This window comes from Mus caroli, chromosome 5, assembly GCF_900094665.2.
Source record: "Mus caroli chromosome 5, CAROLI_EIJ_v1.1, whole genome shotgun sequence".
NCBI classification, from domain to species: Eukaryota; Metazoa; Chordata; class Mammalia; order Rodentia; family Muridae; genus Mus; species Mus caroli.
Genome location: NC_034574.1, coordinates 126,704,122 through 126,718,440, shown reverse-complemented (window position 1 = coordinate 126,718,440; position 14,319 = coordinate 126,704,122). Strand labels below are relative to the sequence as shown.

Sequence of the window (14,319 nt, the reverse complement as noted above, 5' to 3'; positions counted from 1 at the left end):
CACCCATGGGAAGGAGTTACAGAGACAAAGTTTGGAGCTGAGACAAAAGGATGGACTATCTAGAGACTGCCATATCCAGGGATCCATCCCATAATTAGCCTCCAAACGCTGACACCATTGCATACACTAGCAAACGTTTGCTGAAAGGACCGTGATATAGTCTCTTGTGAGTCTATGCCGGGGCCTAGCAAACACATAAGTGGATGCTCACAGTCAGCTATTGGATGGATCACAGGGCCCCCAATGGAGAAGCTAGAGAAATTACCCAAGGAGCTAAAGAGATCTGCAACCCTGTAGGTGCAACAACATTATGAACTAACCAGTACCCCGGAGCTCTTGACTCTAGCTGTATATGTGTCAAAAGATGGCCTAGTCGGCCATCACTGAAAAGAGAGGCCCATTGGACACGCAAACTTTATATGCCCCAGTACAGGGGAACCCCAGGGCCAAAAAAATGGGAATGGGTGGGTAGGGAAGTGGGGGGGGGAAGGGTATGGGGGACTTTTGGGATAGCATTGAAAATGTAATTGAGGAAAATACATAATAAAAAATATTAAAAAAAAGAATTTATATGACTTCTGGACTTTAAAAGTAAAAAAAAAAAAAAAAAAGAATGGTGTCCCACGTCAGGCCTACCACAGGAGTAGGGCCACTCATGGAGGCAGACTCGGGAAGTTTGATGGTGCACACCCCAAACTGCCCCCCCTCGGGCTGTGAGTAGCCATAGGATCCCGCTCTAGGGGTAGGGAAGTGCAGTCTGAGGTCCCCGCAGAACTGCCAGAGTCGGGCTGGGAGGGGGGATGTCCCAGCATGCACGGAGGCTGAGATCTGCTAGTTCTCAAGATTCTTGGACACCCCAGATGCCACTGGATGCCACAGAAGAGCTGAGAACAGTGGGCGTCCGCAGGGCTGGCTCTAGTCCGGGGCAGGAGGAGAGATCCGGTTGGTTCCCATGGGGAGAAGAGTGTACCTGGCTTGTTCAGCGGGCTTGGCTTGGTGGAGACCATGGCTGAGAATACAGGGAGGCCTCTTGAGTTTGATTAGGCCTGGCTCTTTAGAGGAAGACCTGCTCCACTGCTCCGCACAGTGGGTCCCGATGAGAAGAGGCAGTCCATGGTTTTAAGGCATTTATTGTCATGGAGGAGAGTATTGATGAGTGAGACCATACCTCCCTTTTTCAGGGAGAGCCTAAGGTTAGGGAAGGGGAACTAAGAGGGTAGTAGAGGCAGAGAAAGGCAGAGAGAGGGAGAGGGTAGAGAAGTAGAGGCCGGCCATGGCCACGTGGAGAGAGGGAGGGAAGGGAATGTGGAGAGAGGGGGAGCAAGAGGGCAAGAGAGGCAAGAGTAAGAGAGTAAGAGAGGGAGGAGGGGGCAAGCAGCCCCTTTTTTTTGGTGGGCCCACCTACCTGGCTGTTGCCAGATAACTGTGGGGGTGGAGTCTAGGCAGAATACCAGAGGCTTGGGGCATTGCCCTACATGACTGATGGCCACAGAATTATGGAGCTGAGGCCTCGTGTCAGGAGCCTAGTGTCTGGGGACCTGACAAATGGCCTTTTGTCCCTTGTAGGAACACCTGCTGGGTCTCTAGGGTTTAAACCTAGCTCAATCAGAAAACAGGCTGCCTTTCAGGGATGCACACTTGCACACCTCATGTTTGCTTGACAGAAGTCTTACCCACTGAGACATCTCGAAAGAGAACATTCTTATGGAAGATCATATTGCTTCTAGGGAGGTGTACTGGCTGGTTTTGTGTGTCAACTTGACACAGCTGGAGTTATCACAGAGAAAGGAGCTTCAGTTGAGGAAATGCCTCCATGAGATCCAACTGTAAGGCATTTTCTCAATTAGTGATCAAGGGGGAAAGGCCCCTTGTGGGTGGGACCATCCCTGGGCTGGTAGTCTTGGGTTCTAAAAGAGAGTAGGCGGAGCAAGCCAGGGGAGGCAAGCCAGTAAAGAACATCCCTCCATGGCCTCTGTATCAGCTCCTGCTCCCTGACCTGTCTGAGTTCCAGTCCTGACTTCCTTTGGTGATGAACAGCAGCATGGAAGTGTAAGCCGAATAAACCCTTTCCTCCCCAACTTGCTTCTTGGTCATGATGTTTGTGCAGGAATAGAAACCCTGACTAAGACAGGAGGCTAAGCAAACCTCACTTAACTGTTAATTGTTTGTGGCATTCTAGATGTTGATTTTCTATCTGATGCTACACACATATGCTCAGTGTACCTATTGGAGGTGATCTATGCATAAAACTTGAGAAACACCGTTGTCAACCATCTGTGCAGACTCTGACATCTTTTAAAAAATGTTAAACTACATTTTTTTGCCAGTTTATTTACTTTTGTGTGTACATGTGTGTGCATGTGTGTGTGCTTGTGGAGATCAGGGGACAGCTTTCAGGAGTCAGCTCTCTCCTTCAGCCCTGCGCATCTGAGGGGTGGAACCCCGGTTATCAGATCTCTATCCATCTCTCTTTCCCCGACCTTCTCTTTTTAATGGCTGTGCATTCTCTCTATGCTGTGGGTGGACCATTAAGTATTTGGCTTCTTATTCACCTATTTATTCTGCGTCCAGATTTTTGCCACAGGGTAAGTACTGCTGTTCACAGATGGTGAGCTTCATTTCTATGCCATCACTTGGTAGGATAGAAATCTGGGTCACAGGAGATTCAGTTTTAATTTTGTGATCAATGCTACCAGCTTGCTTTTCCCAAAGGCGGAAACACCTCATGTTGGACTCTCTCCCTTACCGGGAACTCATACCAGGTGTGAGTAGTGTCTGCAATTTTAATTTGCATCTCTTTGACTAGCAGCCAGTGTGAGCATCTTTTCATACACCAATCAGTCAGGTGCCTTTGCTCTTGACATATACGGTTGCCTCCATTTTTCATTCTGGTGTTTACCATTTCTTGTTAATTCCCAAGAGCTCTTTGCTTATTATAGATAGTTGCCTTCAAACTAGCATCTGTGCTATAACTACTATTTTAGTTTCATTCTATTGCTGTGATAATACCATGACTAACAGCAACAGAGGAGAGGAAAGGGTTCATTTGGTTTACACAGTAGGTCACAGTCCATCATTGCAGAGTCAGGGCAGGAACTCAAGCAGGAACTTGAAACAGAAATCATGGAGGAATGCTCTGGCTGGCTTGTTCATAGGTTCATTTATCTTATAAAGTTCAGGACCATTTGACTAGGGAATGGTGCTGTGTACAGTGGGCTGGGCTGTCCTGCACCAATTAGCATTAATCACCCCACCCCCAAACATACTTACAGACCAGTTTTATACAGGTAATTCTTAACTGAGAGTTCCTTCTCAGGTTGATTCTAGGCTGTGTCAAGTTGACAAAGCTAACTTGGATAAATATTTCATCTTTCCCATGTATGTTTTCATTTAGAATTCTTGTTTAAAATGTACACAGTCCTAGTGTTTAACTTTGTCTTATAGTTTTGGGGGTTTTTAGTCTAGGTTAGAAGAATTGCTTCAATTCTCAAATTGTGAATGTGATCTCAGAATTTCTTGGAAACTTTTTGTTTTCCCTTCTGTGTTTGTGTTTTATTGGTTCACAAGTGATGGCCAGGGAACTGGTTCAGTTGGTAAGGAGCTTCTTGCTTAAACATGAGGACCTGAGTTGGATTCCCAGACCCACATAAAAAGTCAGTGTAGTAACAGGAGCTCGTAATGCCAGGGGTGGGAGGCAGAGGCAGGTGGATCCTGGGGCTTGCTAGCCAGCCAGCCTTGTTTCATTGACGAACCTCATGCCTCAGTAAGAGACTGCCTCAGAAAAATCAAGATGGATTGCATCTAAGAAGAACATTCTTTAACTGCTCTGGGCTCAGCTTCATTTTAAAATAAAGGAGGAAAAACACAACCCAACCCAACCCTCCCCACCACCACTCACTGCCAACCAATCCAACCAAACCCTAGCCAAGCCAAAACCTCTTCAGGCACCATCACTGTTAGAAATAAGTGTTATGTTTAAAGTGACCATGGAACATGGTCCATAGTGGGTTCTTCCTGAAAGATACCTCTCCATTCCATTCTCTAGAGGACTGGGAATTTGTTCATGACCTCATATTCCTTGAAACTTTCTCATCGAAAAATGGGAACCGTGGCAGGTCTTCCTGTAGGAAGAGGGTGCTGTGACTGACGGGACAATGGAAATGGAGACGGGGTCCTGTACTTGTGTCTGGGTGCAAGTTTCACTTCTTGTTAGCAAGGTGCTGGGGATGCCTTGAGCTTATAGGCAATGAAGAAACCCTAGCAGCCTTGCTGAGACACCCATTTGCAAAGGAGACAAGGCCCTTAGATAAAAACCCCGTCTGGACTGCAATCTAACAACAACATTCTGATTTGTGAAAATTTATTTGTTTGATTAGCCATCTCTTTAGCTGAGCTTTTTAAAATTATCTCTATCTATCTATCTATCTATCTATCTATCTATCTATCATCTATCTGATAAAATTTCTTTTGGTAGCTCAGGATGGCATGAAACTTGCTATATATTCCAGGCTACCCTCAAACCCTTGAATTCTTAATCTTTCTCCTCAGACTTCCAGATGCTGGGATTATAGGCGATCACCACCAAGGCTGGCTATGCCCCTCTAATTAAAATTTCTACAATTTGAGGAAGCACCTGGGACATGAAGTTCATTTGAAAGAGAGATACAAATCATATTTAAAGTGCCACAAGTCTTCATGTCTTAGAGAGTCTGTTGTGGAGCAGTGGTTAACAGGAACATGTGTATTTTGTGGCATCACAGTGTAGGGAAGGCCACAGAAGTAAACAGAAGCCATGATAGGTGACAGTTTCTAACATTATTTATCTATTCTTGGGTGCAACCCTTCTGCTGTTTCTAGCCAACTGTTATGGGTGGTCAGGGTCAGGTTCTGAGATCTGTGTTTCCAAGGAATTGAGAGAAAGGCTCAGACAGATTTACCAAAGTAGCAGAGTAGGGGCTGGAGAGATGGCTCAGTGGTGAGGCCTCCTGGTCTCTCTTCTAGAGGACTCAGATTAGATTCTCAGCACCCACATGGCAGCTCACAACTGTCTCTAACTTCAGTTATAGGGGATCTGATGCCCTCCTTGGACCTCTGTGGGCACTGCATGCATGTGCACCCATGCACATTAAAAAAATCAACCAACCAACCAACCAACCAACCAACCAACCAACCAATCAAACAACAACAAATAGAGTAACTTTATTCAAAATGATAGAATGAGTCAGATACACTGTTGATGACAGTGGGACAGATGAGTGAGGATACTCAAGGGGTCTGATTACAGTGTAGGGGCTTCAATCAAGAATTCCCTCCCTCAGTAGCTACCAATTGCCAGTAGCTCATCAGAAAGGGAAGGGTCCTAGAGATCACCTCCCCATCTATGCTGGCATTTTGGCTGGCTCGATCTGTACAGATAAGCACAGTTGCTGTGAGCTCACGACTGGGATAATGGGATAGCTTCCTAATGTCCTAAAGAGCAGTGCCAAGCTCTCCTCCCCACCCTCTGGTGCTTACCATCTTCATTCTCAGGCTTCTTCTGTGATGTTTCCTGAGTGTTGGGGGGGGGTGTGGGTCTGATATAGAGCTCCCATTTGGGGCAGGCACTCAATCTTCTATTCCCAGCACTCTGACAAATGATGTAACTTTCTGATGACTGCTGTCTGATGCAAAAAGATCCTCAGAGCAAGGTTAGTGCTGCCAAGGTCTACGGGTATAAACGTAAATAGTTAGCAAGCACTTGAACAGCATGGCCATTTAGAAAAATAATCAGAGCAGTTTCTACCCCAGGGCCCGAGTCTCTGTTTTGATTGACAGGCTTGGCTTACATAAGCCTTCACTCACTGTGAGTGCTCACATACTTTCCCTTGATGCATCTGCTTTTACTCATATGCATGCCCAATTATGAATAGGCATAAGATGATTAAAAAGAATGCTCTCTCTAAATGTTCATTTAGAGGACATAGTTTGCCTTATTGCACACACAACCCCAAACCAGTCTAGGCTTAATTATCATCCTCAGCTTCCATACAATTGAATACAATTGGATAGAGTCTGCTTAAGTTTGATGGTTGTTAAAGAGAAGAGAAACTTACTGCATTGTCCTGAGAAGAGCGTGCATATGGCTTGATGTGAGTAGGCATCCTAAGGCACTCACAAGTTGCTTGGTGCATCATTGAGAAAGAGGCGTGTTTGCACAGCATATGCAGATAAGGGTCTCAGGCTACCAAGTGCATTAGCAGACAAGTGCTAGGTTTGTGCATAGCTCATGTCATGCACAGTCTCAGCTTCCTAAACTAGTTCTTGTCCTTGTCTGCCCCAAATTGGCCCACAGATAACTTTTTACTCCTAGGCGATAAAGCAGATTGGCATTCATTAAAAGTTATTTATTATTTAAAAATATTGATTTTTTTATTATTTTAAAATTATGTGTGTGTATCTGAGTGTGGGTGTGTGCACATGTGTGGAAGTGCCTGTAGAGGCCAGAGGCATCGTGTTCCCCTGGGTACTAGGAGTTGGGTATGGAACTCAGGTTTTCTGGAACACACACACACACACACACACACACACACACACACACACACATATGTGTATGTGTATATGTATTGTATATATATGTATATGTATAAATACATACATATATATGTATATATATATAATATTTAGAATTATGTGTATCTGTATGTGGTTATATGTCTTTGCCAATGCTAGTGCCTGCAGAGTCCAGAAGAGGGCATCAGGTTCCTTGAATCTGGAGTTATAGGTAGCAATGAGCCATCATGTAGTTGTTGGAAAGCAAATTCAGATCCTCGGTAGTACAAGCTTTTAACTGCTGAGCCATTTCTCCAGCCACAGTTGGTGTTTTGAAGGTATCTCTGTATCCGTAGCAGGACTCCTGGGCTCACTATAGACCAAGGAAGAGACATCTCCTAGACCAGAATAGGAAGCAGCCATTGTTATTTAGCTGTCCTAGGAGGGAGGAATCCTCATCCCCCGCTCTTTTCTGGGACCAGGTGGAAATGCACACTTCTTATAATTAGAGACCCTCAGACAGGACACCCTTGGGCTTTGGCATCTCCATAAAGAGCTCTTCAACATAGAGGAGCTGTTGACAATGACAAAAGAGGTGCCTTGACAGAGACTGGAGGGGTCATATTACCTCTAAGAAGGGAGGCTGTAAACATTCCACTGTCACTTCCCACCTACCAAATTAGCTGGAAAAATAAAAGAGAATTGAGCAGTTGCTGTTAGCATCCTGCTCTTGAGATTGGCTTTGGTGATCTGTCACTAGCAGCCTCTCCTTCCTGTCTCAGGATGCCCTGGCTGATGAGAGGCTCGGGACATTATTAACGCCACTTTGCGGAAGAGGCTGCACTCTCAGACTAATGCCTTATGGCATTCGTTGCTTTCCTGGGGCTCCAAGGATGGAGAGAATGTCCTGAAATAGCAACTCTGAGCTGGTTGTCAAGGCAACAGGATCCATCAGGAGGTACTGTCAGGTGCTGTGCATAGCATTGTAGAGGGATGGGCTGAAATATTGCAAATGTAGACTTTGCCCTCCATGAGCCTACATTCTGGGGAAGACAAGGGTTTGCTTGTGAATCTATTATGGCCACAGTTTCTTACCCAAGGAACACGAGGGTACAGGTGTAGGCAGATATTAACTAGTGTTAATCAGTTGTAGCAGGTGCACAGGACAGATAATTTCACAAAGCACACTGGGTAAAGCAAAGTTAAACATTGCTGGGCTTCTCGATGTCTTTATGAGCTTTTGTGTAGGGTGAGAGTCGACACTACACTTCACAACATTATTTTATCAGAGGGCTCTCGGGGGGCTGGCCAAATAGTTGGTCAGTAAAACACTTGGTTTGCAAGTATGAAGACCTTAGTTCAAACCCCAGGGGCTGCGTAAAAAAGAGCCAGGCATGATGACGTACACTTGTGTCATGAGGGGGAGTAAGGCAGATTCCTGGGGCTTACTGGTCAGTCAGTACAGCTAACTTATCAAGTTCCAGGCCAATGAGAGGACTTGCTTCAAAACAAACAAACAAACAAACAAACAAACAAACAAACAAACAGTGGTGGCATTTGAGAAACGACGCTTGAGGTTGTCCTGTGGCCTCCCAAGCATGGGCACACATATGCACACACACATTTGCATGCCCACACAAACATGCATGCACATATGCACTCACACAAAACTCATGTGTACAGGACATTACAGAGAGGATTAGGGGACCACAGAATATTTCTGGGATACTAAAGTATGACATCTTTCAAAGCAATGAACAACTGTGTTCTTAGAATGATGGGAGAGCTCAGGAATGTGGTAGGATTCAGTCCTCAAGGTCGGTATTGGCTCAGAGAAGTGGGCAGAGGTTGGGGGGTGAGGGGGCACTCTTCTGGGAGAGGGAACTGAGCTAGCTGCACATTCTAGATTTTGACTGGGTGGTGAGAATGCGTGTGTATCTGCAGGAGTGGTTTCTGTTCTTCTAGAGGACCTGAGCTCATTGCCCTTGCCCAACATGGTGGAGAAAACATATAATTCCTGGCAGAGGGCATCCATCACACGGAGTCTCATCACTGGTGGTAGACTAGGAAGAGAAGGAGCCAGTATGGAGCCGGAGTGGATAGAACATTTAAGGACTCCCTCTTGGTGACCTTCTTCCACTAGACAGGCTCTGCTTCCTAAGGCTTCCACACTCTTCAATGCAGTGGTCCAACCTGGAGACCAAGTGTACAAGATAGGAGGTTCACAGGAGACATATTAAACCATGACAGTACCTCATTGAATTCTATCAAGTATCAGAGAAGGGAAAACAGTTCTGTGACATTCTTATTTCAGATATCATGAATAATATTTGATATTAATAATATTGACTTTCTTGATAATCTTTTTATTCTTCTCCTGTTTACCTGAACTAACACAATTAATAGGACCTCTGGTTACCACCTAGAAAGACCTGCCACTGTGGGCAGCATCATCCCATAGGCTGAGGTCCTAGAAAGACCTGCCACTGTGGGCAGCATCATCCCATAGGCTGAGGTCCTAGAAAGACCTGCCACTGTGGGCAGCATCATCCCATAGGCTGAGGTCCTAGACTGAAGAAAGAGGAGACAGCGAGCTGAGCACCAGCATCCATTGCTCTGTGCTTCCTGATTGTGGATGCAGTCTGACAGCTGCCTCCCGGTCCTGCCTCTACACCTTCCTCCTCATCATAAACTATATGCGCCATCAGGTTGTGAGCTGCAATAAAGTCTTCCCTCCATAAGTTGCTTTGCGTCATGAATTTTTGCCATAGCAATGAGAAAAGAAACAAATACAGCCACTACAGCCATCAGTTCCTGATAATTTTGTTCTGGCTTTAAAAAAATTGTATCAAAATACAGATAACATTTGTCAAACATACCATTTTAATTACGATTCACTGAAATTTAATACATGTACAATGTTGAACAACTGAAACCATTATTCAGTTCCAAATTTCTTCATCACCCCAAACAGAAACTTGGCATTCACTTGGCAATGACTTTCAGATCTCCCCCAGCCCCTGGGAATGTCAGCTTTCATTCTGTATGGATTTTATTTTCTAGATAGCACATATAAATAGAAGTATGAGGCAGTTCTTTTGTGACTGACTTGTTTCATTGAGCATCTGTGCAAGCCTTGTCCATATTGCATAGTACATCAGAATTTCATTCATTTGTATGAATGAATGCTATTCTTGTGTATGGATAGACCTACCTTTTGCATATGTATTTACCTATTCATCCGTGTGTGGTACTTGGGTGGCTTCCATCTTTTGATTCTTGTGAATAACGCTGCTCTGAATTTTGGTGTAAAAATATTGGATTGAGCCTTTTCTTTGGTTTCTTTTGTTGTTACTATTCTGAGAATTGAATATAGGGTCTTGTGCATACTAGCCAAATGCTTTACTGTTGAGCCATGCCTCTAGGCACTCATTGGTAGGCTCTAGGTAGGTGCTCTACCACTGAGCCACACCCCCAGCCCCTCCCTGGGGATTCTAGGCAGGGGCTCTATCACTGAGCCATGTCCCCAGCCTTTCACTGGGCAATTCTAGTCAGGGGCTCTACCACTGAGTTACCCTCTCTGCCCCTCTTTAGTTTTTATTTTATTTGGAGGCAGAATGTGTCCAAGTTGCCTGGCCTAGGTGTTTAGCTTGTAATGTTTCTTCTTCATTCTCTATGTAGACAAACCCATATGGTCCATCCTGAACATTGTCATTGCCACTTTCACAGAAATGCTGCTGCTGTCACAGAACCTATCTCTTTGCCTCTCCATTTCCATCCTGGAATGTCAACAAGCATTTGGTATCCTACAATTCACACAAAGATTCTAACACGTGTTCATATAGAAGCTGGATGGATTGAGGGAATGAACTCAGGCCAAGTGCAGATGTCAGAGAAATACATATACATGCAGATACATATACACATACATACACACATACATAAATGTATACATACATACACACATATGTGTGTGTTTATGTATGCACATGTATGCATGTGGGTGTACATAAATGCACTTTCATTTAACAGTCAGAGGTTGATATTGGGTAATGTACTCTATCTATATTCACCTCATTTTATGAGACAGTTTCTCACTGAACCTGGAGCTTACTACTTCTACAAGAGCAGCTGGCTAGCAAGCACCACTCCCAACCCAGTGTTAGGATTATAACACAGGGCAGCACACGGGCTTTTTTGTGGGTGCTGAGGATCTCAGCCCTGGCCCTTATGATTACAGAGCAACCCTTTTACTGCCTGAACCATCTCTCCCACCCTGCCACTGTATCATTCTCTCTATCTCACCTGTGTAGGAAATAAAGCTTATGTAGTACCATAGAGCTTGATGGACCAAGTTTGTTCCTAAAGTTTATCAAATGGAGCAGCATTGACTATCTCCACATGACCATAGCCACTAGGATTTCTTTACAGACAGCAATGATGGGATCTGAGAGTCTGTGATAGTGAATGTTACCCCCTTGTAAATCCTTGTGACTGGCTTCTGGTACTTGCATTGTATCTTCATCTTTTCTTCTTATAAGTGAGTAAGTAAAACACATACAAAGACTGACGTCTTCTCCTGACCCCATGTCTGAAGATGTGTCTGTCTCTGTGATACCTCTTCTATGTGTGTATTTCCTGAAATACATCACACAGTTTCCTTAGCTTCTGGATGACAGGCTTAAAGCTTTGTTGGTTAGAGGAACACTGAGGGGACTCTAGCCAGCTCGAACAAAGTTAGATTATATCCCTAAAGCTAGCCCTAAATGTCCATTTCCTCATTTGGCTACTTTGTCCTCCTGGGGATGACTACCAAGGTCTAGCTATCAAAGTGCTAAAGTCTAGTATTCAAAAGCCCCCTTTGGCTCACCTAATCAACATGCCCAATTAAAATGAAAACACATTGTCCAAACATGGGGTTTCCCCTTTTACCTTTATAAACTGCCATTTTCCTATGGGCCATGTCTGTCTCCTCTCTATCCAGAGGCAGTCCTTTAGGCCCCCACCCCCAGGGACAAATATCTCCCCCTTGTTCGCTTCCTCTTCTCCCTCATCCTTTATCTCCTGTCTTATTCCCTGCTCTCTGTCTCTCTGGGACAAATAAATCTCCTTTGTGTTGAGAACTTGGTGCTGAAGATCCTGAGCTGATACCAATCCTTTCAAAGATGGTATGAGCATCTTCCCATGCTGCTCAGGGATAGGTCCATATAAGTTGTTCTTGGCCCCTATCATAACTTAAAGGGAAATTTACACAATGTCCTGAGCCCTTGATGTCCTGCAGATGAAGGAGGAGAATGTCCTCAAATTCCTTGCTGAGGGAACCCACTTCGGTGGCACCAACCTTGACTTTCAGATGGAGCAGTACATCTACAAAAGGAAAAGTGACCATATCTATGTCATAAATCTGAAGAGGACCTGGGAAAGGCTGGAGTTTGCAGTGTCATATCCTTCAGGAAGACTGGCCAGGCGGCTGTACTGAAGTTCACTGAAGTGAACTGGAGCCACTTCAATTGCTGGCTACTTTATACCTGGGACCTTCACTAACCAGATCCAAGCAGTCTTTCAGAAGCCATGGCTTCTAGTGTTGACTGATCCCAAGGCTGACTACAAATCCCTTAGAAAGGCCTCTTAAATCAACCTGTCCACCATTGCTCTGTGTAACACAGATTCTCCCCTGGGCTATGTGGGTATTGCCATCCCATGCAACAACAAGGGAGCTCACTCAGAGGGTTTGATGTGGTGGATGCTGACCTAGGATGTGCCGCACATGCGAGGTACTATCTCCCGTGAGCATCCATGGGAGGGTATTTCTGATCTTTACTTCTACAGAGTCCCAGAGGAGATTGGGAAGGAAGAGCAAGCTGCTGTTGAGAAGGCTGTGACCAAAGAGGCCTTTCAGGATGAATGGTCTGCACCAGCTTCTGAGTTCACCTTTGCTCAGCCTGAGGTGGCCACCTGGTCTGAGGGTGTGCAGGTACCCTCTTGTGCCCATCCAGAAGTTCTCCACAGAAGACTAGTGTGTGCCGCCAGCCACTGAAGATTGGTCAACAGCTCTCACAGTGCAGGCCACCGAGTGGGTTGGAGCTACCACTGAGTGGTCCTGAGCCCCTCTGCAGACATCTAAGTACAGGGGAAAAAGGTTGAAGGAAAGTAAAGTTCCTAAAAGATGAAAAACAAAACATGGTATAAGTAGCTCAAACTGCCCTCTAGCTACCCTTTCCAGTCTTTTCTCACACACAAGCTTCTTTCACACCAACAATGGTTAGAGCCATCATGGTGCCATAATGTTGTAACACATCAATGCGTTTGCTTCCCATGACTGCTTCAAATCTTCACTCAACTTTAATGATTCCCTTCATAGGAAATCTCCTGTGTTCTTCTCTCATGAGGCAGGTTTGGTTACTACCGTACCAGGCAACTACCTGGTCTCTGTTAGGTCTGTGTGTCTGTGGGTGTTTTCTTTTGTTGATCTGGTTTTAGATCTGTCTTCTTGCCAAATTAAGCAACATTGTATAGCTTTTTCCTCTGAGTGGAAATGGTCCTTCCTGTAGGGAGGGGGAAAGCTCATACAACTTACAAGGTTCAGGAAATGCATGCAATTTATAAGCCTCAGGCAACACACACAATTTACAAGTTTCAGGAATTTCAGGAAACCTACAAGGCTCAGAAAGCTGCAAGATTCACAAGGCCTTTACCTAAGGTTGTATTAGCAATAGCAATTGCTGACAAAGATGGCTCTTTTCCATGGAGCTTCCTGGAAATTGTTCAAGGAACTCCAAAGATACAGCTTTTGTCAGTTGTTGCAGAGCTATGCTGGGGTTGGCTTTTTGATGTCACAACTGTCTATGCTCTTTTAAGCAAATAAATGTTCATCACTGCTCCTGTAAGTAACTCAAACAAACTCATTCCTTGGTCTGTCATTAGTGCTCTAATAGCTGACACTTTGCCTTATATGTAAGCCATGTAGATGTTTTCTGGTGATTGGAATATTCTTTCATGGAATGGGAGAAGCTCCTAAAACACCCAAGCAACTTACAAGAACCAGAGGCTCAGGAAACTTATCAGACTTCTTAGGCTCTTCCCCTTTCTTATACAAGAAACAACTGGTAAGTGATAGGCAGCTCTTCAGTGGTCTAGCTGCCTGCACATTGTGCAGGGAGCTACATCCTAGTGTGTGTGGTTTTTTGGTAGTGAAGGTGCTGAAGCTACCCATGCTCTTGTAAGTAACCCCAATAAAGTCACTGGTTCACCAAGCTTCAGTTGGATGGAATTATGTCTTTGGTCTGTTGGTGGGATCAGAGAAAATCCTGATGCAGTGATGTCCTGTGTGAATGTGTGCTGGTGACATGGGAATGACCATGCCAAGGATCTCAAGAGCCTCATACTTACAGGGAAAAGGCAAAGTCTTCCCCAGGCTAGGCTCATTTCTCCAGGAAAATGGTAGAGTCTTCCTGGATTGAGTATGAATGTTGATAGTGCATGTAGGAAATGTCCATGGAGTTTTCTTCCTCTGGATATTTACAGTCTGAAGACTGCTCCCCTGTAGAGACCTCTCCAACTGAGATTAGCTAAGCCTGCCTCCTTGGTCCAGCTGTATACCAGAGACTCTGGCTCCTTATTTACCCGTAATAACCTTAATTTCTTGTTCAGCTATATGCAACAACCTACCTCTCTATTCAATGTTAAATAATAAACACTGAGCTTCTGGGGGTACTGTGGCTTCCCCATCAGAGAGACCAGTCCATATAATCCCACAATTTTTGTGTGTCCATGTGTCAGTTCATCTGTTAA

General features: G+C 44.8%; 1 pseudogene; it reads left to right on the top strand.

Annotated features, from left to right (window-relative positions):
• The first annotated feature begins 11,782 nt into the window (after nucleotides 1-11,782).
• LOC110295512 lies at nucleotides 11,783-12,632 on the top strand (annotated as a pseudogene).
• Nucleotides 12,633-14,319: the final 1,687 nt, after the last annotated feature.